We start from the raw sequence: 7,100 nt of genomic DNA on the forward strand, positions 1-7,100 counted from the left end.
TTGTGGTTTCTCTAGCTACAGATAAATAATTGGGTGATCCAGGCTGGTTGCCTTCATTTGGAACAGTTTCACATTCCTGCATCMAAGGGTGGCTGGTATCGTTTGCTTGTGGTCATCTCAGCCAAAGATGGGTGCTGTGGATTGCACATTGAAGGTGTTTGCCTCCACTCATTTGTATAAGAAAATAAAATGAGCTCAGAGTAGAATCCACGAATTGCTTAATGAGAGGTTAGAGGAGCTGAACTCCGTCATGAGTCCAACCAGCTACTATCCCCAGAGGAGTGCTGGCATTCCTTGCTTTTCACTGGCATCTGTCTTTACTTTGTTGACCTGTGTAGTGGAAGTGTGGATTTTTGTTAGGTTTTTTCAGTCAGTATTTGGGGAGAGCTATAGGAAGAGTTGTATTTTTCAGTCTTCTACACTAACACTGTGTAAYACTGTACCTCCTTGATATCTTTTGTTTATGCTTTTTAGAGAGGCAATATGGAATTCTGCTCTTCTGCAGGTGGTTCAGCAGTGTTTACAAGGCAGTGTAGTGTAAGTCTGGCAGTGGGAGTAATTTCCAGGCTACACCTTGAGGTATGGGAACAGCTTTGGTAGTGTGGAATAATGGCAGCTGAAGTGTTGTTTTTCAGGGCTGACAAGATGCTTGGGTACTCGTTGTGCAAACAGAGACAAGTGGCCAGCCTCTCTCTCCTCCTAATGCTGGTTCAGAGCGACTTGCATGTCATTCCACTTGGTCAAACCTYCATCAGCCTAGATCCCAGAAGTCCCTGTGATCTCTTGAGTGATCTATGTGTGTGCCATTTTATAGGGTGGTTGAGACACCCTTCTCTTCCCAACAGTGTTGATAACATTCCAGGCAGTTTGTATTTTATAGCCAGAAAAAGCTGATTACACATGTTCTGATGAAGCAATGTCTGTCATTGAAAGCATGAGTCCTCTCTTCCCAGTCTTTGTTTTTTTTTGTCTTGCTGGTGCTGTGAGGAGCCTGAATAGTGAATATGATTATGACTTTTTTYTCTATAAACTTTGCCTAGTTTACTTTGTAAGTCTTTTGAGAGGTGAGTTTAATGCAAAGAGGCTACAAAATTTGCATGCTGTTTAATTAGCCATAAACAGATTAACCAGGGAAAATCAACTGACCATAGTGGTGGAGTGGATTTAATATTAACCTGCCAGTTACTGCATACAAGTTCTCTTTATTCAAAGTCACAATTCCATAGTCTTAAAAGAATAGGAAGAATAAAAGACACTCTTATGCTACTGTAGTTGGAGTAGCAATGGATTTTTCCATCCCCTATRTATTGCTCCAGGCTTTTCCCACAACTTTAATGTAATTTATGTGATGAAATTATTTTTCTGGCTTGCATTCCATATTTCTGATAATCAGTGTATTGTAGGGAAGTGTGTGCTGGAAACTTGCATAATGCTGTTCTTTCCAGCAAGTGCCTTGTTTGTGTCCTGCTCACTGTTTCTTACTAGGGCTGCAGGAGCAGCTTTTGGCTGATTTCCTACTTGACAGGTTCCACTATGTGCAGCTCATGATTTTGGCTTTTAAGAGAGAGTAGTCATGCCAGGAATTTAATTTTATTAAAAGTGCATTTTTTTAAGTGTTTTGGTTGATAGAAATTGGTTTTATATAAACTGGCTGAAACTATCTAGGTTTGCTGTAAATGTCTGCCTCCCACTGAGGCAGAAACACACTATTTATCAGAAATGTCTAGACCTTTYGTTAATGGAGAATTCACCACTATTCTTTGCCTTACCTCCAGAAAATAAAATTACTTCAGTTTTTCAGTTGACTTGGTARGAGTGTTTCCCATCTTCAGTTTCTGACAAACACACAAATCTCTCTCTGTGCTTGGGTTGCTGTCAGGGAATATGACAAAAGCTGGCTGGTCTTGACTATCAGTAATAGTTTTTGACCAGTAATCCCTTTCTCCTGAAGCAGTTGTTAAATTTTTGGAGGGATAGCGCTTCCCTCTTTTATCTGAAGTGAGGACTATAATCATTACTCCACTGACTGAATGAAGAATATGATTTTTTTTTTCAAATGGGTAACACATGCCTGATGTAAGGACAGCTCTGTGAGTTGTTTTGCAGGCGCTGTCCTATTCTGGTGGGTGTTGAAGACACTTTGTTTTATTCCTGATTTTAGAGTTCTTGTGACAGCGGGCTGGTCAGTCATGGGTCCTGCCAGAGCAGAGGGTTTTGAGGAAGGAGCTCCATGAATGTAGCTGAATTGTGTGCTAACATCAGAAGCAAGGGTTTGTGGCAGCCTGATTTTGAATGTGAAACCTGTTCAGGGCGTTGTACCTCTAAATACTGATGTTGTTTGTCCATTAACACCAAGATCTTAAGAAGTAGCTATCTTTTCCCAGGAGAAGACCTCTCCTGAAAATACAGCATCACCATTGTCCATGGAGAGAATTCTGGCTCCTCAGTGATGTTTCAGAGAAAGGTTTTAGCAAACCTCCCTTGACATTAATACCAAGAATACCTGCTGTACAGTAACCCTTGACACTGTTTCTCTGCTGTGCTCRTCTCTTGCTGGGGGTGTTGGCTGAAATCTCTGATGTGCTGCTGGAGGCGAGGTAACAAYCAAATGCAAAGTGTAGCAATGCTCACTGCGGAAAACAAGTGCTGACTGCAGTAACTTTCCTCAAGATCCACAGATCCACCAAAGCATCAGCAGTGTGGATTTCAGTTTGTAAGCATACCCAGTATAATGCAGAGAAAGTTTTAATCAGATACAAAATCAGCTAAACTCTTCCAAGTCCTATGTTCTTTTGCTCCTGAAGCAAACTTGGACAAGTTATGGAAATGTGCTCCTGATGGAAACATGCTTGATTTTATGATAACCCTCAGTAACTTGCCAGTTTTACTCAACCTCACAATGAATGGGCTGCTTTAAACCATTCTGAAGTAGCTCATAGGAGAAATGATTGCCCTGTGTTTCTGAAAGATTAAACAGGGCACTTCATGCCTACGTGAATACAAACATAAGTGAGTTTTGTTGTAGTTTGTTAATGGCATCATGGACTTCCACTAAGCAACTTAAAAACCAAAACAAAATCTAAGCTAACTAACAAAAAGGTTTGTTTGAATAKTACTGATGACTTCATTCAAAAGGAGAAAACTTCAACTCTGAAGAGCATTTGCACAGGATGTTCTTAGGATAACCTACAGCATTTTTTATTTAAATTGTGTTATCAGGAAATTTAAAAAATCTTACATGTAGTGTTAATATTTGAATATCTAAGTTTGAAAGTAAGTCAWGTATTTACTGCTAGTGAAGTGTATAACATTGCTCCCATAATCAGTTCAGGCAGCTTTTGTTACCTCTCCTGCAGTGAAAGCATATTCAAGGATGCCTTTGTTTCAGCAGCATTTTGTTCAGCTTTCATTTCATGTGAATTACACAAAACGTGCTTAGAAACAGTCTTTTGTACTTTAAAAAGAGAATGAGTGTTAAAGAGTTTTTGATTAGTAGAATATGTTATGTRTTGTTGTACTTGAAAGGAGAAAAGTGTTTATGTTCTAGGAAGTGTATCTTTAAAGACATTTTCTTTCCYGTAATTGTGATATTTAAGCAAATCATCTTTTAAATAGAAAAATAGGTGAGAATGTATGTTTGGGGTTTTGAGTTGAACTGTTGTAGCAGGTGTATGACCACTGAAATGTTCCAGGTAATGATTCTTCTTGCCGAGGAAACCTGGCTGTGGCTGTAAGGAGGGTGTTTCATTGTCACTGTGTGATTTCRGTATGGTACGTCAGAGACACTGATGGCTTTCATGTCTTGGCTTTTATTGTTAGGCTGTTTTGGATTCTTTTTCATTTACTGGAATGATTGAGGATGATACACAGCATTTGCACACCTTTGTTGCCTGGAGGAATTTCATTCTCTAGGGGATTTGTTAGTGAGATCTTATCAGAATAGACACCTTGTAGTTCATGAGAACAATTTGTCCTCTTAACGTACAGGGATATGATACAGAGCAGTATTTATGTTATGAGGAGGCTGCCTCTGAAAAGATGAAAAATGTGTTGAAAGGAGGTAAAAACGCCACTTGGCTTGCTGGTGAAATAYGAAGCAAAGTGATTTGTTACCAATCACTTAGGATCATTAACAGTGAAGGGAGAAGAAAAATGTGTTTCCATGGAACTTAATAACTGCCAKGCTGATAAATATTTTCTCCCTCCGAGCACTTCTGCATTTTCAAAACAGCASTGTTATACCACCCACATACCCATGAAGCTTAAAGTTCTAAATACAGAATTTSCCTTGTTTCATTCCACTTATTTTTTAATATGTAAAATTTAAATCTATGTGCATCTCACTCTGTGTTTGCTACTAATGACTGAAACCAATCACATTTTTAATAATTTTGGGTTTTAGCTTCCCTCTCATATGAAACACAAGAAAGAACTTCCAAACTCTGCTTGTGTAGTAAGAAGACCAACCTGTAAAATTCTGTAAAGGGAACTGATTTTTCTTTATATCAGGATATTTACCGGTAGCCTGCTGTCTCAAAGCATGGACCTATAGTATTTAATATAACAAGAATGAGCTAATAAATTACTGGAAGGTTTTTGAGAGMGATTAATTTCTGGAGTACAAACCTACTGTTACCTGAACTACCTTGAGGGGTGATGGAAGCCTTTGCCCTTTTGAAGCAATTTGCATTAATACATCAGAGTAAGGAATTGGTTTTATTTTTGGCAGGGAAAACAAAATCCAGTTAAAAAAACCCAAAAAACAGAGTAAGTGGTTGAGTTCACTATTTTCTTATTTCCACCCCTCTCCTTGTTATTTAATCAAAAAGGGTAAAGTTGTGAAAAACAATTGAGGATTAAGATTTGTTTGCAAAGTAATATTAGCCTGCCCTCACAGCAGTAGCATTCATTGCCTTGGTTTCTCCATTTTATTTCGTGAAAGTATAATTCATGTGGTGTGTTTTTTTTACAGCAGGTACATGCAAACGTAGACTAAAAGGCATTTCTGGTTGTTCCATTCCATCTTTTGCTATTGATATAATCAAATTAGGAAACTGCTTTCATAAAGATAATGCTGTCCACTGTGCTCTGTAGACCTGGTGCAAATTCTTCACCAGAACTGTCYCGTTGTTTCTATTTTACTTTGTAGTACTGTAGATCAAGAATATTAAGGACTAAAATTTGTTGGGTTACCGGTGTTAAACAGRTACTGGATTTTCCTTACAGCTGCATGCCAGCAAGAGGAAAAAGCATCCCACCATAGGAGGAAGGAGATGGAGCAGGAGTGCCCTGTAGCTCTGTGTTCCCAGCTGAGCTGCAAGGGCCACAGAGGTGTAAAATCCGCTGATGTTCATCACCTTGCTCCTTGGGCATATGGGAGGCTGCCACTGCAGCTGAGTGTGTGCCTGAAATGATGAAGTGATTGTCAGCATTAGCTTAATTTGAAATCTCTGTTACTTTGAGGGAACAGCCTTTTACTGGTCTTAGAGAATTTTGGAGGCTGAGTTTGTGAAGCTAATGTTTAGGATTAGGGATCAGGGTCAAAAAAGGATGAGACATTTCCTTGGRAGAAGTGAAATGCTTCACTGTACCCATGTTTATTTTTAGAGTGAAATTGCTTTATGACTTCCTAATGAGCTTAAAAGTTGACAAGGATTTAAGCTGTCTCTTGAAGTATCCTGAACATTGAGAGGTGTCACATTGGCTATTCTGAAATACAACAGACCAAGCCAATAGCAAACAATTTCACCCAGTGTACTGTTTGTTTATCTGTCTGATTAGAATTGCTGTCCCCCTAGTTAATATCCGCAGAAAGCAAAGTTTCTGTTTAAGGGTAGCCTAGGCTTCCTTATTCAAGACAAAAAAATATCAGGAGATATCCTGCCTTGCATTTTGAATTGTAGGAGGAAGGGGAGCCTCTGGGATTTGTGCTGCTTTCACATTGATCAGCTGAATTTACAGTGTCAGCTCCRGTGTCCTGAGCAATGTGGTTTAGAATAGGCAGAAATATGGGCTGTTTATCAGCAAATACGGTATCACTGAGTGTCAGTGCAGTTCAAAATGTGGCAGCAAATTTCCTGCAGAGGCAAATCATGCCTTCCTTGTGCACTACAAAATTCTGTGTTGGGGTTATCCTTTCAAGACTCGCAGAAAGGTCTACAGTATTTTCCATTGAGATGCTGAGATAGTGTTCTTTTCCATTTCTTAGTCTTTTCAGCCATCCTAAAACCAAAAGCAAATGAAGAATCCCAAGAGGACCTTCTCTGAAGAYGAATGTGTCCAGCATGAATGACCTCATCCTATTTCCTTGTCTTTCTCAACCTTAGATCTACTAGAGATGGTGACATCTGGGTTGCTGGTAGCAGCAAGAAATCTGTGTGTGTGTGAACATGACCATTCTGCATTTAAAAAGGAAAATGGAAACTTAAAGAACTGTTAAATCTGAATCAAATACCTGTTTAAACATGTGAAAGTCACCATGTGCTTCTGATTGCCCAACCATAAGTTGAAAATTGTTTTTGTTTGTTTTCTCCGTTGATGCATCTTACTTATATGGTATYAGGCTGCTTTCTGCCATTGGGTTTGTATCAGTAAGAAAATCAGAGGTGAGATTAAATGAAAGCTTAAAAGAAAGSTTACTTTGAAAAATTGATTCTAAAGATCAGTGAAATTTAGGTACAYAGGCAACCTTGACACAACTTGTCGTGTATGAACTTCTGTGTATGAGTGAGAGAGRTGAAATATTTTGGATGTAAATAAGTAATGGACATTTTGCGATAAATGAATTATCGTYGCTTTGAAAATCAGCAATCCTTAAAAGATCAATTTAGTGTTGTATTTTCTATTGATACTGTTCAACAAATGAAACGTTTCATTTCATGAATAATGAGAAGGGGAGTGACTTAATAGTTTTTTTTTTTAACTTGGGTCATGAGATAAGATGGTCACTAAAGGTCTGCTAGTACACTTTATTGAAGACAGTTGTCAATCATAAATTATTATTTACAATGCTGAAGGTAGGCTCKGTCCCATGCTCTTCTAAGTCCCTAATGGCTTCCAGTATTTTCAGCAGCCTTTTCTTGTTCTTTGTATCGTCAGTA

The sequence above is a fragment of the Malurus melanocephalus genome, unplaced genomic scaffold, assembly GCF_030028575.1.
Source record: "Malurus melanocephalus ecotype Western Australia unplaced genomic scaffold, MMel_1.1 scaffold_166, whole genome shotgun sequence".
NCBI classification, from domain to species: domain Eukaryota; kingdom Metazoa; phylum Chordata; class Aves; order Passeriformes; family Maluridae; genus Malurus; species Malurus melanocephalus.